At 41.6% G+C, this 27,500-nt stretch overlaps 1 protein-coding gene across 5 annotated transcripts in view; it reads left to right on the forward strand.

Moving 5' to 3' along the window:
* Positions 1-27,500, forward strand: part of PPFIA1 (PTPRF interacting protein alpha 1) — a 323,205-nt gene that overhangs the window by 84,957 nt on the left and 210,748 nt on the right. The window lies entirely within an intron of this gene.

Here is a 27,500-nt window from a genome sequence, read left to right on the forward strand (position 1 = left end):
GCTGCACATGGGCCGTACTTGGACATTCCAACATGACAATGATCCTAAACACAAGGCCAAGTCGACCTGTCATTGGCTACAGCAGAATAAAGTGAAGGTTCTGGAGTGGCCATCTCAGTCTCCTGACCTCAATATCATTGAGCCATTCTGGGGAGATCTCAAACGTGTAGTTCATGCAAGACAGCCCAAGAATTTACAAGAACTGGAGGCTTTTTGCAAGGAAGAATGGGCAGCTTTACCATCTGAGAAGATACAGAGCCTCATCCACAAATACCACAAAATACTTCAAGCTGTCATTGATGTTAAAGGGGGCAATACACAGTATTAAGACCTGGGGTATGTAAACTTTTTTGATCAGGGTCATTTGGGTAGTTTCTGTTGTAATTGTGATTTAAAAAGAGTAAACACAGTTGATTGATAATAAATGGCTTCAACCAAACACTAACCATGAGTGAAAGAAACGTTTTTGTGTTATCATTCATATTCTCTGAAAAATGGCCAAGAAATCATACATTCTGCCAGGGTATGTAAACTTATGAGCACAACTGTGTGTGTGTGTATATATACTGTATGTGTTTGTGTGTGTTATTTATGTGCATATATAGATAGTGTGTGTACTTAAACATCTTATGTTTTTCAGAATGAACGAAGATTAAACTGATAGTTACAAATACAATAAATTGTGTGGAAATTAGGCATAACTGTATATGTCAGGATTCATGTTTGTGGCACCTAAGCAAACTTTGAGCTGTTCATAAAGAATGTGATGTTAATAACTGACCATCTCCCACTGTGGAAGCATGCTGGTAGAATACCAAGGTACACTATGACCTTTTGAAGTTCACTATGCAGTTTAACCCCTTGACTGCCAGGGAGAGCTGCAATGCAACACTGTACGTTTTGCGGTGGCTCACTCTGGTAGCCAAGGGATTCATCCGACACATGTAAGAACCTTTTCCTGGCATATTTTCCTTGATAATTCAGTTTGTAAGTGTTAAAACTCCAATCAGATATTATTGGCTTACCCTGGGGGCTTTTCCTTGAGAATTAGGCAGTGCAAACCAACACACTCTGCAATATTTTGGCAATGGATCAATAGTAATAAAATTTGAGATAACAATAAAATGCTTTGGAATGTAGTTTCATGCACCTTGGGACGACTCCGTTAGTTTTTTCTGGTCTTTACTAATTTGAAAGCTGTTAGGCCGCAGACTTTTCTTGGAATTTTTTCCTACTGGTGTTTTCTGTAGATGTAAGAAAAATTTACATTCCTGGTCTGTAGTTACAGTTTCTATAGATCTATACAGTCACATGGTCTGCCAAGTGACTTATCCCTGTTAGCGAAACACCGGCAGTATCTTTTATAATTATTAACCCAGTGCACTTAGTAATGAATGTAATGACAGATAAAAGGTGAGAGGTTTGTAACTCCAAGTACTTTCAGTCCTGTAATTCTTTTAACAGAAAAAAAAAACGGTATTATTTGTGACCGTCTAGCTACACATTTTGCAATTTTAATAAAATATTTTAAAACAAACACACTCTTAGGATATTTCTTCAGTTTTACAGATTCCTCTCCATTTTGTTAAAGAGACGGTGTGCAGTAAAATTGTTTTCCCCTTAATGTGTTTTCAATGACTTATAACAGCTGCAGAGTATACAATGTATGGTAAATTGGTGCTTTGGGTTTATTTTTGTATATAAAACAGCAGTTTTTGCTCTTTGAAACCACAACCCATAGCTTCTGGATATATCAGACCTCATTATCTTATATAGCAATAACACAGAGCAGCGCTCAAAGTAAAGTCTCCTTAACTTCGGTTTACAGCCCTCACTGAGAGACAGCCGTCTTCACGCTAGAGCACCTTCAATAACATGCTCCCACTACAGGCGGTCGCCAGATGACGTCACCGGTGCCAAACTATTGAGTGCTTCATCAACGCTCCACACAGAAATCCAGAATCCGCAACAAAAAGGCAGCACCCACACATCCAAATGACAGGATACAATAGTAAAATGCAAATAAATTTAATAGGCACTATAAAACACAGTACATAGTACACCTCATAACAGAAAAAAGGTCAAACATGTTTCGTTATTCACATATTGCACTTTCTAAATGACCCATAATAAGCAACTGCTAACACATTGTATTTGAGTACCGTTACTCCTCCCCCTTACAAGTTAACTTCCTATCACAATCCTGAGTCGATTTGATTAGCAGAATAAACATAATCAAAGGGGGGGGGGGTGAGATTAAACATGCATAATGCTCATATTTCTTTTGCAAGATGTACCGAGTCCACGGATTCATCCTAACTTGTGGGATATTGTCCTTCCTGACAGGAAGTAGCAAAGAGAGCAACACAGCAGAGCTGTCTATATAGCTCCCTCCTTAACTCCACCCCCCAGTCATTCTCTTTGCTGGCTCTAAGCAGGAAGGGTAAAGAGAAGAGGTGTTAAACTGTTAGTTTTATTTTATCTTCAATCAAGTGTTTATTTTTTTTATGGTACCGGTGTTGAACTATTTACTCTCAGGCAGGACATAGATGAAGATTTCTGCCTGGAGGATGATGATCTTAGCATTTGTAACTAAAGTCTACTGCTGTTCCCACAGAAGCTGAGGAGTATAGGAAAACTTCAGTGTGAGGAACGGTTTCTTGCTATACAGCAATGAGGTATGTTCAGTCATATTTTCTGCAGAGACTGTGTTAACTCAGAAAGGCTGACAGTGTCCCCATTAGGGGAAGGGTAAGCAGTAATCCTAGTGTTATCAGAGGTTTTTACTAGCTTGCATAAAGGGTTAATTTTTTGTGGGCACTCAGTTTATTTGAATTTGGGACAAACTTTTTTGTGTCTGGGAGTGACGTTTTCTGTTTTATGGGACATTTGCTTGAGGGTTCTTTGGGGTTGTTTATAACCCACATGGCTTTCAGGCAGGGTCTGTTAGTTTTGTGTAGGCCCCAGCAACATCGAGTGAGGTGGACGGGGCCTACATTTACAAGCAGCAAGCAACTTCTCCTGAGGTCCTGATAGTCTTCTGAGGGACTAATTGAAGCTTTAAACCCCATATTGACACTTCCTAAGGGCAGGTAGGGCCACAGCAGAGCTGTGGCAAGGTGCTTTAGGGTTTTTTAACCGGTTTTAGACAATTATCAATCCGTTTTTTTCATTTGGGGGTCTATTGCTTTTTTACTTGTGGTGCAATCACTCTAAAGCTTAGTGGGTACACTGTTAAAATGTCAGAATTTTTGAAGCAATTTTAACCTGTTTTGCAGTTTGTGTATGCCTTTTTTTCTCTTAAAGGTACAGTACCGTTTTTGCAAATTGTGTTTTTTTCATTAAATAAAGTGTTTTCCAAGCTTGCTTGCTTCATTACTAGCCTGTTAAACATGTCTGACACTGAGGAATCTGATTGTTCAATTTGTTTAGAAGCCATTGTGGAACCCCCTCTAAGAATGTGTCCCAATTGTACTGATATGTCTATAAATTGCAAACAGCATATTTTGACTTATAAGAATTTGGCATTAAAAGTGTCACAACCAGTTACGCCCACACAAGCGACGCCAAGTACTTCTAGTGCGTCTAATTCTTTCACCTTGCAAGATATGGCTTCAGTTATGAATACTACCCTCACAGAGGTTTTATCTAAACTGCCAGGGTTGCAAGAGAAGTGCAGTAGCTCTGGGTTAAGAACAAATGCTGAGACTTTTGATGCTTTAGTAGCCGTATCCGATATTCCCTCACAATGTTCTGAGGTAGGGATGAGGGATTTGCTGTCTGAGGGAGAGATTTCTGATTCAGGAAAGATGTTCCCTCAGACAGATTCAGATATGACAGCATTTAAATTTAAGCTAGAGCACCTCCGTTTATTGCTCAGGGAGGTTTTAGCTACTCTGGATGATTGTGACCCTATTGTCGTTCCAGAGAAATTGTGTAAAATGGACAAATATTTAGAGGTTTCTGTTTACACTGATGTTTTTCCAGTCCCTAAGAGTATTTCGGACATTGTTACTAAGGAGTGAGATAGACCAGGTATTCCATTCGCTCCCACCCCTGTTTTTAAGAAAATGTTCCCCATTTCTGACACCATAAAGGACTCATGGCAGACGGTCCCTAAGGTGGAGGGAGCTATTTCTACTCTGGCTAAGCGTACAACTATACCTATTGAAGACAGTTGTGCTTTCATTGATCCTATGGATAAAAAGTTAGAGGGTCTACTGCTTTTTGGCTTGAGGCTCTAGAAGAGGCTCTTCAGTTGGAGACCCCACTAGATGATATTTTGGACAGAATTAAGGCCCTTAAGTTGTCTAATTCTTTTATTACAGACGCCCCTTTTCATCTTGCTAAGTTAGCGGCAAAGAATTCAGGTTTTGCCATTTTAGCGCGAAGAGCGTTATGGCTTAAGTCCTGGTCAGCTGATGTGTCATCTAAATCTAAGCTTTTGACCATCCCTTTCAAAGGTAAGACCCTATTCGGGCCTGCACTGAAAGAGATCATTTCAGACATCACTGGAGGGAAGGGTCATGCCCTCCCTCAAGATAAGTCAAATAAGACAAGGACCAAACAAAATAATTTTCGTTCCTTTTGAAACTTCAAGGGTGGTCCCGCTTCCTCTTCCCCTGCTGCAAAGCAAGAGGGGAACTTTGCTCAAGCCAACCTGGAGACCTAACCCGGCTTGGAACAAGGGTAAACAGGCCAAAAAGCCTGCTGCTGCCACTAAGACAGCATGAAGGGGTAGCCCCTGATCCGGGACCGGATCAAGTAGGGGACAGACTTTCTCTCTTTGCTCAGGCCTGGGCAAGAGACGTTCAGGACTCCTGGGCCGTAGAAATTGTAACCCAGGGGTATCTCCTAGATTTCAAAGATTCTTCTCCAAGGGGGAGGTTCCATCTTTCTCAATTGTCTGTAAACCAGACAAAAAGAGAGGCGTTCTTACGCTGTGTAGAAGACCTTTTTACCATGGGAGTGATCTGCCCAATTCCGAAAACAGAACAGGGGCATGGTTTCTACTCCAATCTGTTTGTGGTTCCCAAAAAAGAGGGAACCTTCAGACCAATTCTAGATCTCAAGATCCTAAACCAATTCCTAAGAGTTCCATCCTTCAAGATGGAGACCATTCGGACTATTTTACCAATGATCCAGGAGGGTCAATATATGACTACGGTGGATCTAAAGGATGCGTATCTACACATTCCTATCCACAAAGATCATCATCAGTTCCTCAGGTTTGCCTTTCTGGACAGGCATTACCAGTTTGTGGCTCTTCCCTTCGGGTTGGCCACGGCGCCAAGAATCTTCACAAAGGTGCTAGGGTCCCTTCTGGCGGTCCTAAGGCCGAGGGGCATAGCAGTGGCGCCTTATCTAGATGACATCTTAATTCAAGCGTCGACTTTCCAACTTGCTAAGTCTCACACGGACTTAGTGTTGGCCTTTCTAAGATCTCATGGGTGGAAGGTGAACGTGAAAAAGAGTTCTCTTATTCCTCTCACAAGAGTTCCATTCCTGGGAACTCTGATAGATTCGGTGGACATGAAAATATTTCTGACGGAGGTCAGGAAATCAAAGATTTTAACCACCTGCCGAGCTCTTCATTCCATTCATCGGCCGTCAGTGGCTCAGTGTATAGTAGCGGCAATGGACATAGTTCCGTTTACTCGCTTGCATCTCATACCACTGCAACTATGCATGCTCAAACAGTGGAATGGGGATTATGCAGATTTATCTCCTCAGATAAATCTGGATCAAGAGACCAGAGACTCTCTTCTTTGGTGGTTGTCACAGAATTACCTGTTCAGGGGAATGTGTTTCCGCAGGCCAGCGTGGGTTATTGTGACGACGGACGCCAGCCTACTGGGCTGGAGTGCAGTCTGGAATTCCCTGAAAGCACAGGGTTTGTGGACTCAGGAGGCCGCCCTCCTACCAATAAATATTCTGGAATTAAGAGCGATATTCAATGCTCTTCAGGCGTGGCCTCAGCTGGCTTCGGCCGGATTCATCAGGTTTCAGTCGGACAACATCACGACTGTAGCTTATATCAATCATCGGGGGGGAACAAGGAGTTCCTTGGCGATGATTGAAGTTTCCAGGATAATCCGATGGGCAGAGACTCACTCATGCCATCTATCAGCGATCTATATCCCAGGGGTGGAGAACTGGGAGGCAGATTTTCTAAGTCGTCAGACTTTTCATCCGGGGGAGTGGGAGCTCCATCCGGAGGTGTTTGCTCAACTGGTTCAGCTATGGGGCACACCAGAATTGTATCTGATAGCGTCTCGTCAGAACGCCAAACTTCCTCGTTACGGATCCAGGTCAAGGGATCCTCAGGCAGTACTGATAGATGCTCTAGCAGTACCCTGGTCGTTCAACCTGGCTTATGTGTTTCCACCATTCCCTCTCCTTCCGCGTCTGATTGCCAGAATCAAACAGGAGAGAGCTTCGGTGATTTTGATCGCGCCTGCGTGGCCACGCAGGACTTGGTATGCAGACCTGGTGGAAATGTCGTCTCTGCCACCATGGACTCTGCCACTGAGACGGGACCTTTTGATTCAAGGTCCATTCAAGCATCCAAATCTAATTTCTCTGCAACTGACTGCTTGGAGATTGAACGCTTGATTTTATCAAAGCGGGGTTTCTCTGAGTCGGTCATAGATACCTTGATTCATGCTCGAAAGCCTATCACCAGGAAGATCTATCATAAGATATGGCGTAAATATCTTTTTTGGTGTGAATCCAAAGGCTACTCAAAAGGCTACAGCTACCTCTCTTTCCTTTTGGCTGAAAAGCATCATCCGTTTGGCTTATGAGACTGCTGGACAGCAGCCTCCCGAAAGAATTACAGCTCACTCCACTAGAGCGGTGGCTTCCACACGGGCTTTTAAAAATGATGCTTCTGTTGAACAGATTTGTAAGGCTGCGACTTGGTCTTCGCTTCATACCTTTTACAAATTTTCCAAATTTGATACTTTTGCTTCTTCGGAGGCTATTTTTGGGAGAAAGGTTTTGCAAGCAGTGGTGCCTTCCGTTTAGGTTCCTGTCTTGTCCCTTTCTTCATTCGTGTCCTAAAGCTTTGGTATTGGTATCCCACAAGTTAGGATGAATCCATGGACTCGGTACATCTTGCAAAAGAAAACAGAATTTATGCTTACCTGATACATTTTTTTCTTTTGCGATGTACAGAGTCCACGGCCCGCCCTGTCTATTCAAGACAGATAGTATTTTTTATGTAAACTTCAGTCACCTCTGCACCTTATAGTTTCTCCTTTTCTTCCTTGGCCTTTGGTCGAATGACTGGGGGGTGGAGTTAAGGGGGGAGCTATATAGACAGCGCTGCTGTGGTGCTCTCTTTGCTTTTTCAGGAAGGACAATATCCCACAAGCTAGGATGAATCCGTGGACTCTGTACATCACAAAAGAAAGAAATTTATCAGGTAAGCATAAATTCTGTTTTTATACAAATAAATAATTTACAATGACTGTTAAAACTAAAATATAACAAATGAAAAAGAATAAACATCTCATATTTGTTAGATTCCTCAAATTATACAAACAATTTTAACATCCCACTCGGAGTTCAAACCTTTTGGCATTCTAGTTTCCAGATGGTAAATCCAAAAGACTTCTCTTTGTCTTAAGATTTCTTCCCTATTCCCCCCTCTGGGGTGTTTTTGTACAACCTGGATTCACTGGAATGCCAAAATGGAACCATCAGAGTTGTGCTCCCTCTTAAAATGTAGAGAGATTGGGGTAGTAGACTCTGGATCTAAAATGTATCTAAGATGTTCAAGAAAACGACCCTTAAGAGCCCTAGTGGTCAATCCTACATATTGCTTATAGCACCCCCTACAGGTCAGAAGGTATATTACAAAACAGTAATTACATGTAGAATACTGTCTTATTTGATAGATTTTTCCTGTTGCCTGGGAGGTGAAATGGGTGCCAAAAATGGCATATGAGCAAGACTTACATCGATTGCTATTACATTTGAAAAAACCTGGTTTCAAGGAAAGCCAATTCTTTTTAGCACAGCCAGGTAACATGGACGGTGACAGTGTATTACCCAAAGCTTTACTGGATATAAATGTACAGCCTGTATGTATAATATCCCTAAGTTTATCATCAGTTTCCAAAATTTGCAGTGAGTCTCTTATAATACCACAGATCTTGTGGTACTCACTGCTATAAGTAGTGATAAACTTAGGTTTATTCCCCGTATCAGTACTTCTATTTCTGGTGATAAACATAGAATCTCTTTCTACAACATCTATTTGTTTCTTGATGCTTTCCAGGCTTTCTTCGTATACCCTCTCTCAATAAACCTGCTAGTTAGTTCTCTAGCATGATGTTCATAATCCACAGGGTCGGTACAATTACACTTGACCCTCATCTATTGACTTTTGGGAATAGCATTAACAGTATGTTTAGGGGGACAAGACGCTGCATACAATATAGTATTGCCTGCTACTTCTTTTCTATGCAATTCTACTTTTACACAGTGTTTGGGAATATTGGATTTCAACTTAATATCCAAATATGCTATACTTTTAAATTCAGATCATTCTCTTGTAGGTAACCCAGAAAAGAGGGAATCATATTATCAGGACCTTTCCATACAAATAAAAGGTAATCAATATAGCAACCAAAAAAGAGAATGTTCTCCCTGAAGGGGTTAGTATCTCCAGAGACGCAGAAAAGCTCTCACCAACCTAAATACAGGTTGGCATAGGAGGGAGCAAATTTTGCTCCCATTGCCGTTCTGCGTCTCTGGAAATAGTATTCCCCCTCAAACAAAAATAAATTATGTGACAAGAGAAAATCAGTTGATTTCAGAATGAACCCTTTCACCTCCTCACTGTAAGTAGAGAGATGATTCAGAAAAAATCAATGGCCTTGATACCTTTATCATGGGGAATAGAGATATAAAGTGATACTATATATACAGATATAAATGAAAAGCCTTCTTTCCACTCAATTATTTCAATCTGTCTGATGACATCACTAGTATCTTTTATATAGCTCTTCAAATTCAAAGCTAATGGTTGCAGATAGGTATCAATCAGTTCTGACAAGGGCTCAATCAATTAGCCTATTCCTGCCACTATGGGGCGTCCAGGAGAGTTATGTAAACCTTTGTGGATTTTGGGTAAATAATTAAATATTGCTACTTTTGGATACTTAACCAATAAAAAATCCAAGTTTTTCTGTGTTATGTTCCCATTGTCTAGAGCAGGGCTTGACAAACCCAGGAGCCTGGGAGCCACTGGCTCCTTGAATTTTACCCCTAGCTCCTAACTTTTTGGGTTATTCTCCATAGATCTGTATACAGATACCACTGTCTGGTTACTAAGTATTCTTACTGGCTCCAAAACTTTAAACAGATTTATCGACCCCTGGTGTAGAGCCCAATCGATAATAGAAGTCAGTTCCCTCTGATATACAAAAGTAGGATTATATGGCAATTTCATGTATACTTCTGTGTCAGATAGTTGTCTTACTGCTTCCATGTAGTCACTTCGCTTAAGAACCACTATTTTGCCCCTCTTATCCGAGCCTCAAATTACAATCTCTTTATTACTCTGTAATTTCTGTAAAGTATTCATGTTTATTAAGATTATCACCCCCCCATGGCAACTCCAATCAATGCTATGGAGATCCTTCAATTTCAATTCTACAGTTTTCTGATAAACTTCTACTGCAGTTGATCTAGTTTGTACTGGATACAAGTCTGACTTAGCTCCTACTTTGATTATATCTATTCTAATAGTTGGTACATCACTACTAGATATATTTTCTTTATCCAAGGACAATAGGTCAAGTTCTGCACATTTATCTAAGAAGTAAAAATTCTCTTTTTTAAATCAGTTGTTACCAAAACATCCCCACACTGCGTGTCTATCAACCTCCAAAAAATGTTTCTTCAAAACTAATATTCTTACAAATCTACAATAGTATTGAAGAGGTGAGTTGTTGGGGCAAAGTTGAGACCCAGAGAAAGAACACAAATTTGACTCTTAGTCAGAGTAAAGGAAGACAAGTTTACAACATTACTGCTGTCTAAACATATTTCCTTCCTCTGAGGGCACCTGTGCATCTTGTTTCAAAATTTTGCCCCAAAAATGTGTCTAGAATTTTGATAAATACTGGCGACATTTCTTTCATGTAATTAGCAAGAGTCCATGAGCTAGTGACGTATGGGATATACATTCCTACCAGGAGGGGCAAAGTTTCCCAAACCTCAAAATGCCTATAAATACACCCCTCACCACACCCACAAATCAGTTTTACAAACTTTGCCTCCTATGGAGGTGGTGAAGTAAGTTTGTGCTAGATTCTACGTTGATATGCGCTCCGCAGCAGGTTGGAGCCCGGTTTTCCTTTCAGCGTGCAGTGAATGTCAGAGGGATGTGAGGAGAGTATTGCCTATTTGAATTCAATGATCTCCTTCTATGGGGTCTATTTCATAGGTTCTCTGTTATCGGTCGTAGAGATTCATCTCTTACCTCCCTTTTCAGATCGACGATATACTCTTATATATACCATTACCTCTACTGATTCTCGTTTCAGTACTGGCTTGGCTTTCTACTACTTGTATATGAGTGTCCTGGGGTAAGTAAGTCTTATTTTCTGTGACACTCTAAGCTATGGTTGGGCACTTTTATATAAAGTTCTAAATATATGTGTTGAAACATTTATTTGCCTTGACTCAGGATGTTCAACATTCCTTATTTCAGACAGTCAGTTTCATATTTGGGATAATGCATATGAATTAATCAATTTTTTTCTTACCTTAAAATTTGACTTTTTCCCTGTGGGCTATTAGGCTCGCGGGGGCTGAAAATGCTTCATTTTATTGCGTCATTCTTGGCGCAGACTTTTTTGGCGCAAATTTTTTTTTCTGTTTCCGGCGTCATACGTGTCGCCGGAAGTTGCGTCATTTTTTTGACGTTTTATTGCACCAAAAGTGTCGGCGTTCCGGATGTGGCGTCATTTTTGGCGCCAAAAGCATTTAGGCGCCAAATAATGTGGGCGTCTTTTTTGGCGCTAAAAAATATGGGCGTCACTATTGTCTCCACATTATTTAAGTCTCATTATTTATTGCTTCTGGTTGCTAGAAGCTTGTTCACTGGCATTTTTTCCCATTCCTGAAACTGTCATTTAAGGAATTTGATCAATTTTGTTTTATATGTTGTTTTTTCTATTACATATTGCAAGATGTCTCCGTTTGTCCCTGAGTCAGAAGCCACTTCTGGAAAAATGCTTAACTGAGTTTCAGTTCTACCAAAGCTAAGTTCATTTATTTTAAATGTTATAAATGTTTATCTCTAGCTATGGTTTGTAATAAGTTATTATGATATACTTTTACATGCAGATTCCATTAGTATTTATGCTTTATACATTTCCATTCTTAAGTGCAAGAAATGTTTAGAAGATTTATAAGAAATATTTTTTCTGATTAAGGCTATGTCTGACTTCGTGCCTTCTAATACGATTTTTAGGTCTTTTTCACTTCTTTTTTAATTATTGAAGTTTCAAATGACCAACAACATACTGATTTATCCTTCTCTGATGATGTTTTTTTCTCTTTCAGAAATTCTCTTCATCAGATATTGACACTAACAAATCTACTTTTTTATATAATTTTTTCATTATTAAAGTACATTTGTTCTTTGTTGAAGAGGTGTTGATTATTTTGGATATTAAGGTAACTAGTTCTTTAAGACTAGCTGACACTATTTCTGCCTTTTTATTTCTTCTGTGATTTCTCCAACATTGGTGTGTCCGGTCCACGGCGTCATCCTTACTTGTGGGAATATCTCTTCCCCAACAGGAAATGGCAAAGAGTCCCAGCAAAGCTGGCCATATAGTCCCTCCTAGGCTCCGCCCACCCCAGTCATTCTCTTTGCCGTTGCACAGGCAACATCTCCACGGAGATGGTTAAGAGTATGTGGTGTTTAGTTGTAGTTTTTTTATTCTACTATCAAGAGTTTGTTATTTTAAAATAGTCCTGGTATGTACTATTTACTCTGAAACAGAAAAAGATGAAGATTTCTGTTTGTGAGAGGAAGATGATTTTAGCAGACAGTAACTAAAATCGATTGCTGTTTCCACATAGGACTGTTGAGATGAAGTAACTTCAGTTGGGGGAAACAGTTAGCAGACTTTTCTGCTTAAGGTATGACTAGCCATATTTCTAACAAGACTGTGTAATGCTGGAAGGCTGCCATTTTCTTAGTCTCAAACAGAATAAAGGGCTTAATATGGGCTATAAAACTGGTAGACACTTTTATGGGCTAAATCGATTGCTTTATTTGGACATTTTATACATGTTTATGCTGATAATTCACACTTATAAACGTTTTTTAACGTCAGGCACTATGTTAGACACCTTTTCCAGTCAGGAAGGGCCTTCCCAGTTGTAGGCTGAGCCTCATTTTCGCGCCATTACTGCGCAGTTGTTTTTGAGTGCAAGACATGCAGATGCATGTGTGAGGACCTGAAAGTAGTTGGAAAAGTTCCTAGAAGGCGTCATTTGGTATCGTATTCCCCTCTGGGCTTGGTAAAGTCACAGCAAAGGCTGTAGCTGGGACTGTATAGGGGTTAAATCTGTAACCGGCTCCGGTTTCGTTATTTTAAGGGTTAAAGCTCTGAAAATTGGTGTGCAATACTTTTAATGCTTTAAGACATTGTGGTGAAATTTTGGTAAATTTTGAACAATTCCTTCATATATTTTCACATATTCAGTAATAAAGTGTGCTCTGTTTAAAATTTAAAGAGACAGTAACGGTTTTGTTTTAAAACGGTTTTTGTGCTTTATTGGCAAGTTTAAGCCTGTTTAACATGTCTGTGCCTTCAGATAAGCTATGTTCTATATGTATGAAAGCCAATGTGTCTCCCCCTTCAAAATTGTGTGATAATTGTGCCTTAGCTTCCAAACAAAGTAAGGACAGTACTGCCACAGATAATAAAATTGCCCAAGATGATTCCTCAGATGAAGGGAGTAGACATGGTTCTACATCATCTCCTTCTGTGTCTACGCCAGTTTTGCCCACGCAGGAGGCCCCTAGTACTTCTAGCGCGCCAATGCTTATTACCATGCAACAATTGACAGCTGTAATGGATAACTCCATAGCAAATATTTTATCCAAAATGCCTGCATATCAGAGAAAGCGCGATTGCTCTGTTTTAAACACTGAAGAACAGGAGGGCGCTGATGATAATTGTTCTGTCATACCCTCACACCAATCTGAAGGGGCCATGAGGGAGGTTTTGTCAGATGGGGAAGTTTCAGATTCAGGAAAAATTTCTCAACAGGCTGAACCTGATGTTTTGACATTTAAATTTAAATTAGAACATCTCCGCACACTGCTTAAGGAGGTGTTATCTTCTCTGGATGATTGTGACAACTTGGTCATTCCAGAAAAATTATGCAAGATGGACAAGTTCCTAGAGGTTCCGGTGCACCACAACGCTTTTCCTATACCCAAGCGGGTGGCGGACATAGTGAACAAGGAGTGGGAGAAGCCCGGCATACCTTTTGTTCCCCCTCCCTATATTTAAGAAATTATTTCCTATGGTCGACCCCAGAAAGGACTTATGGCAGACAGTCCCTAAGGTCGAGAGGGCAGTTTCTACTCTAAACAAGCGCACTACTATTCCTATCGAAGATAGTTGTGCTTTCAAAGATCCTATGGATAAAAAATTGGAAGGTTTGCTTAAAAAGATTTTTGTACAGCAAGGTTACCTTCTACAACCCATTTCGTGCATTGTTCCTGTCACTACAGCAGCGTGGTTCTGGTTCGAGGAACTAGAAAAGTCGCTCAGTAGAGAGACTCCATATGAGGAGGTTATGGACAGAGTTCACGCACTTAAGTTGGCTAACTCTTTTATTTTAGATGCCGCTTTGCAATTAGCTAGATTAGCGGCGAAAAATTCAGGGTTTGCAATTGTGCTGCGCAGAGCACTTTGGCTAAAGTCTTGGTCAGCGGATGTATCATCCAAGACAAAATTGCTTAACATCCCCTTCAAGGGTAAAACTCTCTTTGGACCAGAATTGAAGGAGATTATCTCAGACATCACTGGGGGAAAGGGCCACGCCCTCCCACAAGATAGGCCTTTCAAGGCCAAGAATAAGTCTAATTTTCGTTCCTTTCGTAATTTCAGGAACGGACCGGCCTCTAATTCTGCATCCTCTAAGCAAGAGGGTAATGCCTCACAGTCCAAACCAGCCTGGAAACCGATGCAAGGCTGGAACAAGGGTAAGCAGACCAAGAAGCCTGCTACCGCTAACAAAACGGCATGAAGGAGTAGCCCCCGATCCGGGACCGGATCTAGTGGGGGGGGGGCAGACTCTCTCTCTTTGCTCAGGCTTGGGCAAGAGATGTTCAGGATCCCTGGACGCTAGAAATAGTTTCTCAGGGTTATCTTCTGGAATTCAAGAAACTACCCCCAAGGGGAAGGTTCCACATGTCTCACTTATCCTCAAACCAAATAAAGAGACAGGCGTTCTTACATTGTGTAGAAGACCTGCTAAAGATGGGAGTGATACACCCAGTTCCAATGACGGAACAAGGAATGTGATTTTACTCAAATCTGTTCGTAGTTCCCAAAAAAGAGGGAACCTTCAGACCAATTCTGGATTTAAAGATCCTAAACAAATTTCTCAGGGTACCATCGTTCAAAATGGAAACCATTTGAACGATTCTACCCACTATCTAGGAGGGTCAATTTATGACTACCGTGGATCTAAAGGATGCGTACCTACATATTCCTATCCACAAAGAACATCATCAGTTCCTAAGGTTCGCCTTTCTGGACAAACATTACCAGTTTGTGGCCCTCCCATTCGGATTAGCCACTGCTCCAAGGATTTTCACAAAGGTACTCGGGTCCCTTCTAGCGGTTCTAAGACCGAGGGGCATTGCAGTAGTACCATACTTGGACGACATTCTAATACAAGCGTCGTCCCTTTCAAAAGCAAAGGCTCATACAGACATCATTCTGGCCTTTCTCAGATCTCACGGATGGAAGGTGAACATAGAAAAAAGTTCTCTGTCTCCGTCAACAAGAGTTCCCTTCCTGGGAACAATAATAGATTCCTTAGAAATGAGGATCTTTCTGACAGATGTCAGAAAGTCAAAACTTCTAAGCGCTTGTCAAGTTCTTCATTCTGTTCAACGTCCTTCCATAGCTCAGTGCATGGAAGTAGTAGGGTTGATGGTTGCAGCAATGGACATAGTTCCTTTTGCGCGAATTCATCTAAGACCATTACAACTGTGCATGCTGAAACAGTGGAATGGGGACTATACAGACTTGTCTCCAGTGATTCAAGTAGATCAGAAGACCAGAGATTCACTCCGTTGGTGGATATCCCTGGACCACCTATCCCAGGGAATGAGCTTCCGCAGACCAGAGTGGGTCATTGTCACGACCGACGCCAGTCTAGTGGGCTGGGGTGCGGTCTGGGAATCCCTGAAAGCTCAGGGACTATGGTCTCGGGAAGAGTCTCTTCTCCCGATAAACATTCTGGAACTAAGAGCGATATTCAATGCTCTCAGGGCTTGGCCTCAGCTTGCAAAGGCCAGATTCATAAGATTCCAATCAGACAACATGACGACTGTTGCGTATATCAATCATCAGGGAGGAACAAGGAGTTCCCTGGCGATGAAAGAAGTAACCAAAATAATACAATGGGCGGAGAATAACTCCTGCCATCTATCTGCGATCCACATCCCAGGTGTGGAAAACTGGGAAGCTGAGTCGTCAGACATTCCATCCGGGGGAGTGGGAACTCCACCCGGAGATTTTTGCCCAGTTGACTCAATTATGGGGCATTCCAGACATGGATTTGATGGCGTCTCGTCAGAACTTCAAGGTTCCTTGCTACGGGTCCAGATCCAGGGATCCCAAGGCGACTCTAGTGGATGCACTAGTGGCGCCTTGGACCTTCAACCTAGCTTATGTGTTCCCACCGTTTCCTCTCATTCCCAGGCTGGTAGCCAGGATCAAACAGGAGAGGGTCTCGGTGATCTTGATAGCTCCTGCGTGGCCACGCAGGACTTGGTATGCAGACCTGGTGAATATGTCATCGGTTCCACCATGGAAGCTACCTTTGAGACAGGACCTTCTTGTTCAGGGTCCATTCGAACATCCAAATCTGGTCTCCCTCCAGCTGACGGCTTGGAGATTGAACGCTTGATTCTATCAAAGCGTGGGTTTTCAGATTCGGTGATTGATACTCTGGTTCAGGCCAGAAAACCGGTAACTAGAAAGATTTACCATAAAATATGGAAAAGATATATCTGCTGGTGTGAATCCAAGGGATTCCCTTGGAATAAGGTAAAAATTCCTAAGATTCTTTCCTTTCTGCAAGAAGGTTTGGATAAAGGATTATCTGCGAGTTCTCTAAAGGGACAGATTTCTGCTTTATCTGTCTTACTACACAAACGACTGGCAGCTATGCCAGATGTTCAAGCATTTGTTCAGGCTCTGGTTAGGATCAAGCCTGTTTACAGACCTTTGACTCCTCCCTGGAGTTTAAATCTAGTTCTTTCAGTTCTTCAAGGGGTTCCGTTTGAACCTCTACATTCCATAGATATTAAGTTGTTATCTTGGAAAGTTTTGTTTTTGGTTGCTATTTCTTCTGCTAGAAGAGTTTCAGAGTTATCTGCTCTGCAGTGTTCTCCGCCCTATCTGGTGTTCCATGCAGATAAGGTGGTTTTGCGTACTAAGCCTGGTTTTCTTCCAAAGGTTGTTTCTAACAAAAATATTAACCAGGAGATAGTTGTACCTTCTTTGTGTCCGAATCCAGTTTCAAAGAAGGAACGTTTGTTACACAATTTGGACGTAGTCCGTGCTCTAAAATTCTATTTAGAAGCTACAAAAGATTTCAGACAAACATCTTCTCTGTTTGTCGTCTATTCTGGTAAAAGGAGAGGTCAAAAAGCTTTCCTTTTGGCTTAAAAGCATCATCCGATTGGCTTACGAGACTGCCGGACGGCAGCCTCCTGAAAGAATCACAGCTCACTCCACTAGGGCTGTGGCTTCCACATGGGCCTTCAAGAACGAGGCTTCTGTTGATCAGATATGTAAGGCAGCGACTTGGTCTTCACTGCACACTTTTGCCAAATTTTACAAATTTGATACTTTTGCTTCTTCGGAGGCTATTTTTGGGAGAAAGGTTTTGCAAGCCGTGGTGCCTTCCGTTTAGGTAACCTGATTTGCTCCCTCCCTTCATCCGTGTCCTAAAGCTTTGGTATTGGTTCCCACAAGTAAGGATGACGCCGTGGACCGGACACACCAATGTTGGAGAAAACAGAATTTATGCTTACCTGATAAATTACTTTCTCCAACGGTGTGTCCGGTCCACGGCCCGCCCTGGTTTTTTAATCAGGTCTGATGAATTATTTTCTCTAACTACAGTCACCACGGTACCATATGGTTTCTCCTATATTTTTCCTCCTGTCCGTCGGTCGAATGACTGGGGTGGGCGGAGCCTAGGAGGGACTATTTTGCCAGCTTTGCTGGGACTCTTTGCCATTTCCTGTTGGGGAAGAGATATTCCCACAAGTAAGGATGACGCCGTGGACCGGACACACCGTTGGAGAAAGTAATTTATCAGGTAAGCATAAATTCTGTTTTCAGAGGTTTTCTTTCCAATTCCCCATACTAGGGAATGGAATAGGCTGAGAATTGTCTTTTTTATTTTTAAACTATATTCTTTGTCAGCAGTTAAATTCAATTTGGAGGGTTCTCCAATTTATTGGAGCTATCTCTACTCCTACTAATTATGCTATTGTTTTTATAGCAAAATAGTATTTATTTTCCTTTATATAGTTGTATCTTATTTTTGGAAAATTATTTAGTTTCAGGTACTTTTCTTGGTCCTGTGATATTGCAATTGCTTCATTTTTTCTGTTTACTTTAAGATCAAGTATCAGATCATGATTTATTTTAGCATTGTTAAGGGACAACATTTACTAGACTAGGTGCCGTTGCATTTGTCTTGTTGTTTTGCATTTTGCAAGTCCTCTGTTTTGAATGGTCCTTTAAACTGGACTATCATGCTAATGATTTAATTTGTGTCTTCATTTTATTGAATATATTTGCAAATGAGGGTTAATCTATGTCTTTAGCTATTTTAGCTAGAAGAATTCTGTGATTTAAAAAAAAAATAAAAAAAAAATCCATATTTCTTTTGTTCTAAGATAATCAATTATAATTGGATTCAATTCTTAACTGTTACTATGGGCTTCAAGATTGAGTTCTAAGACTAAAACTTTAAGCTTATACTAGTTTGGTTGTTCTTATTAAGGAACGAATCCTGAGTTCTTTCCCAAGTAACATGTTTTTAATTGGGGTTCGAAATTAGCTCCCTAATGTTGCGATGCACATGCCGTATTCCAGCTTGGCTGGTAAGGGGCAGGTTAAGACTTCTTTGAAATTTATTTGGTTCTATTTTGTCCAAATTTCTTTGATTTTTATTCCAGTAAGGCTAACACTTTCTTTCAGTGTGTTTCTGTCCTATATATTTTGGATACTGTTGAGGCATGGCTGGGTACCCATGAGGTTCAAGCGCTGCTCAGACCTGGAATCTTCTGGGGTTTTTATTCCAGTTCCTTTTCTAGGAACTGGGTTTTGGAGTTTGAATAAAACTATTTTGCCTTTTTGTGGTCATTGATAGCATTATTTGTTTTCTTTACATACAATAAATGCGTATTCTTCATTTTTCTGTTTTCATTCAGATTATTTCCTGAGGATGCGGATTCTCATATGTTTCACTTGCTCTTCAGGACATAGTTAGAGGATCTTTTTTCAAAAGCTCTTAATTCCTCACGCAAGGGTCACCTTTTTTTTTTAGGTTTCCAGATGGTTTATGTCACCATCTTTGTCTCTATCAGACAAGGGACAATTTGTATTGGGTTCCGTCTGTCGGAACCTTTAGTCTCTATTATTTCCTTCAGTTGCTATATATGCATAGAAGTTTTAACAGCATTGGATTCAATTCCCTTTGCTCATTTTCAATGGAAAGATCCTTTCCAGCTTTTTATGAGTGTTGTTTCTTCAAGAACATGGTTGGAGGATCAATTAACCAATCAGTTTGTTGATTCCTCAGACAAGAGTAACCTTTTTTAGATTTCCGGATAGATTCAGTGTCCATGACTCTGTCTCTGTTGGTCAGGAGACGTCTGAAATTGGTTTCAGCTTATCGAAACCTTCAGTCTCAATCATTCCCTTCGGTAGCCTTATGCATGGAAATTCTAGGTTCTTATGACTGCTGCATTGGACGTGTTCCCCTTTGCTCATTTTCACATGCAACCTCTTCAGCTCTGTATGCTGAACCAGTGGTGCCGGGATTATACAAAGATATCTCATTTAATATCTTTAAAACTGATTGTTCGACACCCTCTGACGTGGTACAGACCACCATCGTTTAGTTCAGGGGGCTTCTTTTTTTCTTCCAACCTGGACTGTGATCTCAACAGGTGCAAGTCTGACAGGTTGGGGAGCTGTATGGGGGTTTCTGACAGCACAAGGGGTTTGGGAAATCTCAGGAGGTGAGATTACCAATCAATATTTTGGAACTCCGTGCAATTTTCAGAAGCTCTTCAGTCATGGCCTCTTCTAAAGAGAGAATCGTTCATTTGTTTTCAGACAGACAATGTCACAACTGTGGCATACATCAATCATCAAGGAGGGACTCACAGTCCTCTGGCTATGAAAGAAGTATCTCGAATACTGGTATGGGCGGAATCCAGCTCCTGTCTAATCTCTGCGGTTCATATCCCAGGTATTGACAATTGGAAAGCAGATTATCTCAGTCGCCAAACGTTACATCCGGGCGAATGGTCTCTTCACCCAGAGGTGTTTCTTCAGATTGTTCAAATGTGGGGACTTCCAGAAATAGATCTGATGGCTTCTCATCTAAACAAGAAACTTCCCAGGTATCTGTCCAGATCCAGGGATCCTCAGGCGGAAGCAGTGGATGCATTGTCACTTCCTTGGAAGTATCATCCTGCCTATATCTTTCCGCCTCTAGTTCTTCTTCCAAGAGTAATCTCTAAGATTCTGAAGGAATGCTCGTTTTTTCTGCTGGTGGCTCCAGCATGGTCTCACAGGTTTTGGTATACGGATCTTGTCCGCATGGCTTCTTGCCAACCGTTTACTCTTCCGTTAAGACCAGTCCTTCTGTCACAAGGTCCTTTTTTACCATCAGGATCTCAAATCCTTAAATTTAAAGGTATGGAGATTGAACGCTTGATTCTTAGTCAAAGAGGTTTCTCTGACTCTGTGATTAATACTATGTTACAGGCTCGTAGATCTGTATCTAGGAAGATATATTATCGAGTCTGGAAGACTTACATTTCTTGGTGTCTTTCTCATCATTTTTCCTGGCATTCTTTTAGAATTCCGAGAATTTTTCAGTTTCTTCAGGATGGTTTGGATAAAGGTTTGTCTGCAAGTTCCTTGAAAGGACAAATCTCTGCTCTTTCTGTTCTTTTTCACAGAAGGATTGCTATTCTTCCTGATATTCATTGTTTTGTACAAGCTTTGGTTTGTATAAAACCTGTTATTAAGTCAATTTCTCCTCCTTGGAGTTTGAATTTGGTTCTGGGGGCTCTTCAAGCTCTTCCGTTTGAACCTATGCATTCACTGGACATTAAATTACTTTCTTGGAAAGTTTTGTTTTCTTTTGGCCATCTCTTCTGCTAGAAGAGTTTCTGAATTATCTGCTCTTTCTTGTGAATCTCCTTTTCTGATTTTCCATCAGGATAAGGCGGTGTTGCGAACTTCTTTTAAATTTTTATCTAAGGTTGTGAATTCTAACAACATTAGTAGAGAAATTGTGGTTCCTTCATTATGTCCTAATCCTAAGAATTCTAAGGAGAGATCATTGCATTCTTTGGATGTAGTTAGAGCTTTGAAATATTATGTTGAAGCTACTAAGAATTTCCGAAAGACTTCTAGTCTATTTGTTATCTTTTCCGGTTCTAGGAAAGGTCAGAAGGCCTCTGCCATTTCTTTGGCATCTTGGTTGAAATCTTTAATTCATCATGCTTATGTCGAGTCGGGTAAATCTCCGCCTCAAAGGATTACAGCTCATTCTACTAGGTCAGTTTCTACTTCCTGGGCGTTTAGGAATGAAGCTTCGATTGATCAGATTTGCAAAGCAGCAACTTGGTCTTCTTTGCATACTTTTACTAAATTCTACCATTTTGATGTGTATTCTTCTTCTGAAGCAGTTTTTGGTAGAAAAATACTTCAGGCAGCTGTTTCAGTTTGATTCTTCTGCTTATAATTTCAGTTTTCTTCATTATAAGATTTAAACTTTATTTTGGGTGTGGATTATTTTTCAGCGGAATTGGCTGTCTTTATTTTATCCCTCCCTCTCTAGTGACTCTTGCGTGGAAGATCCACATCTTGGGTAGTCATTATCCCATACGTCACTAGCTCATGGACTCTTGCTAATTACATGAAAGAAAACATAATTTATGTAAGAACTTACCTGATAAATTCATTTCTTTCATATTAGCAAGAGTCCATGAGGCCCACCCTTTTTTGTGGTGGTTATGATTTTTTTGTATAAAGCACAATTATTCCAATTCCTTGTTTTTTATGCTTTCGCACTTTTTTCTTATCACCCCACTTCTTGGCTATTCGTTAAACTGATTTGTGGTTGTGGTGAGGGGTGTATTTATAGGCATTTTGAGGTTTGGGAAACTTTGCCCCTCCTGGTAGGAATGTATATCCCATACGTTACTAGCTCATGGACTCTTGCTAATATGAAAGAAATGAATTTATCAGGTAAGTTCTTACATAAATTATGTTTCTCCAACATAGGTGTGTCCGGTCCACGGCGTCATCCTTACTTGTGGGATATTCTCTTCCCCAACAGGAAATGGCAAAGAGCCCAGCAAAGCTGGTCACATGATCCCTCCTAGGCTCCGCCTACCCCAGTCATTCTCTTTGCCGTTGTACAGGCAACATCTCCACGGAGATGGCTTAGAGTTTTTTAGTGTTTAACTGTAGTTTTTATTATTCAATCAAGAGTTTGTTATTTTGAAATAGTGCTGGTATGTACTATTTACTCAGAAACAGAAAAGAGATGAAGATTTCTGTTTGTATGAGGAAAATGATTTTAGCAACCGTCACTAAAATCCATGGCTGTTCCACACAGGACTGTTGAGAGCAATTAACTTCAGTTGGGGGAACAGTGAGCAGTCTCTTGCTGCTTGAGGTATGACACATTCTAACAAGACGATGTAATGCTGGAAGCTGTCATTTTCCCTCTGGGATCCGGTAAGCCATGTTTATTACGATTGTAAATAAGGGCTTCAAAAAGGGCTTATTAAGACTGTAGACTTTTTTTGGGCTAAATCGATTGATTATTAACACATATTTAGCCTTGAGGAATCATTTTATCTGGGTATTTTGATATAATAATATCGGCAGGCACTGTTTTAGACACCTTATTCTTTAGGGGCTTTCCCAAAGCATAGGCAGAGCCTCATTTTCGCGCCGGTGTTGCGCACTTGTTTTTGAGAGGCATGGCATGCAGTCGCATGTGAGAGGAGCTCTGATACTTAGAAAAGACTTTCTGAAGGCGTCATTTGGTATCGTATTCCCCTTGGGGCTTGGTTGGGTCTCAGCAAAGCAGATACCAGGGACTGTAAAGGGGTTAAAGTTCAAAACGGCTCCGGTTCCGTTATTTTAAGGGTTAAAGCTTCCAAATTTGGTGTGCAATATTTTTAAGGCTTTAAGACACTGTGGTGAAAATTTGGTAAATTTTGAACAATTCCTTCATGTTTTTTCGCATTTGCAGTAATAAAGTGTGTTCAGTTTAAAATTTAAAGTGACAGTAACGGTTTTATTTTAAAACGTTTTTTGTACTTGTTATCAAGTTTATGCCTGTTTAACATGTCTGAACTACCAGATAGACTGTGTTCTGAATGTGGGGAAGCCAGAATTCCTATTCATTTAAATAAATGTGATTTATGTGACAATGACAATGATGCCCAAGATGATTCCTCAAGTGAGGGGAGTAAGCATGGTACTGCATCATTCCCTCCTTCGTCTACACGAGTCTTGCCCACTCAGGAGGCCCCTAGTACATCTAGCGCGCCAATACTCCTTACTATGCAACAATTAACGGCTGTAATGGATAATTCTGTCAAAAACATTTTAGCCAAAATGAACACTTATCAGCGTAAGCGCGACTGCTCTGTTTTAGATACTGAAGAGCATGACGACGCTGATATTAATATTTCTGAAGGGCCCCTAACTCAGTCTGATGGGGCCAGGGAGGTTTTGTCTGAGGGAGAAATTACTGATTCAGGGAACATTTCTCAACAAGCTGAACCTGATGTGATTGCATTTAAATTTAAGTTGGAACATCTCCGCATTCTGCTTAAGGAGGTATTATCCACTCTGGATGATTGTGACAAGTTGGTCATCCCAGAGAAACTATGTAAAATGGACAAGTTCCTAGAGGTGCCGGGGCTCCCAGAAGCTTTTCCTATACCCAAGCGGGTGGCGGACATTGTTAATAAAGAATGGGAAAGGCCCGGTATTCCTTTCGTCCCTCCCCCCATATTTAAAAAATTGTTTCCTATGGTCGACCCCAGAAAGGACTTATGGCAGACAGTCCCCAAGGTCGAGGGAGCGGTTTCCACTTTAAACAAACGCACCACTATACCCATAGAGGATAGTTGTGCTTTCAAAGATCCTATGGATAAAAAATTAGAAGGTTTGCTTAAAAAGATGTTTGTTCAGCAGGGTTACCTTCTACAACCAATTTCATGCTTTGTCCCTGTCGCTACAGCCGCATGTTTCTGGTTCGATGAGCTGATAAAGGCGGTCGACAGTGATTCTCCTCCTTATGAGGAGATTATGGACAGAATCAATGCTCTCAAATTGGCTAATTCTTTCACCCTAGACGCCACTTTGCAATTGGCTAGGTTAGCGGCTAAGAATTCTGGGTTTGCTATTGTGGCGCGCAGAGCGCTTTGGTTGAAATCTTGGTCGGCTGATGCGTCTTCCAAGAACAAGCTACTTAACATTCCTTTCAAGGGGAAAACGCTGTTTGGCCCTGACTTGAAAGAGATTATCTCGGATATCACTGGGGGTAAGGGCCACGCCCTTCCTCAGGATCGGCCTTTCAAGGCAAAAAATAAACCTAATTTTCGTCCCTTTCGTAGAAACGGACCAGCCCAAAGTGCTACGTCCTCTAAGCAAGAGGGTAATACTTCTCAAGCCAAGCCAGCTTGGAGACCAATGCAAGGCTGGAACAAGGGAAAGCAGGCCAAGAAACCTGCCACTGCTACCAAGACAGCATGAAATGTTGGCCCCCGATCCGGGACCGGATCTGGTGGGGGGCAGACTTTCTCTCTTCGCTCAGGCTTGGGCAAGAGATGTTCTGGATCCTTGGGCGCTAGAAATAGTCTCCCAAGGTTATCTTCTGGAATTCAAGGGACTTCCCCCAAGGGGGAGGTTCCACAGGTCTCAGTTGTCTTCAGACCACATAAAAAGACAGGCATTCTTACATTGTGTAGAAGACCTGTTAAAAATGGGAGTGATTCATCCCGTTCCATTAAGAGAACAGGGATGGGGTTCTACTCTAATCTGTTTATAGTTCCCAAAAAAGAGGGAACGTTCAGACCAATCTTAGATCTCAAGATCTTAAACAAGTTTCTCAAGGTTCCATCGTTCAAGATGGAAACCATTCGAACTATTCTTCCTTCCATCCAGGAAGGTCAATTCATGACCACGGTGGATTTAAAGGATGCGTATCTACATATTCCTATCCACAAGGAACATCATCGGTTCCTGAGGTTCGCATTCCTGGACAAACATTACCAGTTTGTGGCGCTTCCTTTCGGATTAGCCACTGCTCCAAGGATTTTCACAAAGGTACTAGGGTCCCTTCTAGCTGTGCTAAGACCAAGGGGCATTGCTGTAGTACCTTACTTGGACGACATTCTGATTCAAGCGTCGTCCCTTCCTCAAGCAAAGGCTCACACGGACATTGTCCTGGCCTTTCTCAGATCTCACGGATGGAAAGTGAACGTGGAAAAGAGTTCTCTATCTCCGTCAACAAGGGTTCCCTTCTTGGGAACAATAATAGACTCCTTAGAAATGAGGATTTTTCTGACAGAGGCCAGAAAAACAAAACTTCTAGACTCTTGTCGGATACTCCATTCCGTTCCTCTTCCTTCCATAGCTCAGTGCATGGAAGTGATCGGGTTGATGGTAGCGGCAATGGACATAGTTCCTTTTGCACGCATTCATCTAAGACCATTACAACTGTGCATGCTCAGTCAGTGGAATGGGGACTATACAGACTTGTCTCCGAAGATACAAGTAAATCAGAGGACCAGAGACTCACTCCGTTGGTGGCTGTCCCTGGACAACCTGTCACGAGGGATGACATTCCGCAGACCAGAGTGGGTCATTGTCACGACCGACGCCAGTCTGATGGGCTGGGGCGCGGTCTGGGGATCCCTGAAAGCTCAGGGTCTTTGGTCTCGGGAAGAATCTCTTCTACCGATAAATATTCTGGAGCTGAGAGCGATATTCAATGCTCTCAAGGCTTGGCCTCAGCTAGCGAGGGCCAAGTTCATACGGTTTCAATCAGACAACATGACAACTGTTGCGTACATCAACCATCAGGGGGGAACAAGGAGTTCCCTGGCGATGGAAGAAGTGACCAAAATCATTCTATGGGCGGAGTCTCACTCCTGCCACCTGTCTGCTATCCACATCCCAGGAGTGGAAAATTGGGAAGCGGATTTTCTGAGTCGTCAGACATTGCATCCGGGGGAGTGGGAACTCCATCCGGAAATCTTTGCCCAAGTCACTCAGCTGTGGGGCATTCCAGACATGGATCTGATGGCCTCTCGTCAGAACTTCAAAGTTCCTTGCTACGGGTCCAGATCCAGGGATCCCAAGGCGGCTCTAGTGGATGCACTAGTAGCACCTTGGACCTTCAAACTAGCTTATGTGTTCCCGCCGTTTCCTCTCATCCCCAGGCTGGTAGCCAGGATCAATCAGGAGAGGGCGTCGGTGATCTTGATAGCTCCTGCGTGGCCACGCAGGACTTGGTACGCAGATCTGGTGAATATGTCATCGGCTCCTCCTTGGAAGCTACCTTTGAGACGAGACCTTCTTGTTCAGGGTCCGTTCGAACATCCGAATCTGGTTTCACTCCAGCTGACTGCTTGGAGATTGAACGCTTGATCTTATCGAAGCGAGGATTCTCAGATTCTGTTATCGATACTCTTGTTCAGGCCAGAAAGCCTGTAACTAGAAAGATTTACCACAAAATTTGGAAAAAATATATCTGTTGGTGTGAATCTAAAGGATTCCCTTGGGACAAGGTTAAGATTCCTAGGATTCTATCCTTCCTTCAAGAAGGATTGGAAAAAGGATTATCTGCAAGTTCCCTGAAGGGACAGATTTCTGCCTTGTCTGTGTTACTTCACAAAAAGCTGGCCGCTGTGCCAGATGTTCAAGCCTTTGTTCAGGCTCTGGTTAGAATTAAGCCTGTTTACAAACCTTTGACTCCTCCTTGGAGTCTCAATTTAGTTCTTTCAGTTCTTCAGGGGGTTCCGTTTGAACCCTTGCATTCCGTTGATATTAAGTTATTATCTTGGAAAGTTTTGTTTTTAGTTGCAATTTCTTCTGCTAGAAGAGTTTCAGAATTATCTGCTCTGCAGTGTTCTCCTCCTTATCTGGTGTTCCATGCAGATAAGGTGGTTTTACGTACTAAACCTGGTTTTCTTCCAAAAGTTGTTTCTAACAAAAACATTAACCAGGAGATTATCGTACCTTCTCTGTGTCCGAAACCAGTTTCAAAGAAGGAACGTTTGTTGCACAATTTGGATGTTGTTCGCGCTCTAAAATTCTATTTAGATGCTACAAAGGATTTTAGACAAACATCTTCCTTGTTTGTTGTTTATTCTGGTAAAAGGAGAGGTCAAAAAGCAACTTCTACCTCTCTCTCTTTTTGGATTAAAAGCATCATCAGATTGGCTTACGAGACTGCCGGACGGCAGCCTCCCGAAAGAATCACAGCTCATTCCACTAGGGCTGTGGCTTCCACATGGGCCTTCAAGAACGAGGCTTCTGTTGATCAGATATGTAGGGCAGCGACTTGGTCTTCACTGCACACTTTTACCAAATTTTACAAGTTTGATACTTTTGCTTCTTCTGAGGCTATTTTTGGGAGAAAGGTTTTGCAAGCCGTGGTGCCTTCCATTTAGGTGACCTGATTTGTTCCCTCCCTTCATCCGTGTCCTAAAGCTTTGGTATTGGTTCCCACAAGTAAGGATGACGCCGTGGACCGGACACACCTATGTTGGAGAAAACAGAATTTATGTTTACCTGATAAATTACTTTCTCCAACGGTGTGTCCGGTCCACGGCCCGCCCTGGTTTTTTTAATCAGGTCTGATAGTTTATTTTCTTTAACTACAGTCACCACGGTACCATATGGTTTCTCCTATGC

This window comes from Bombina bombina, chromosome 7 (assembly GCF_027579735.1).
Source record: "Bombina bombina isolate aBomBom1 chromosome 7, aBomBom1.pri, whole genome shotgun sequence".
Lineage (NCBI taxonomy): Eukaryota > Metazoa > Chordata > Amphibia > Anura > Bombinatoridae > Bombina > Bombina bombina.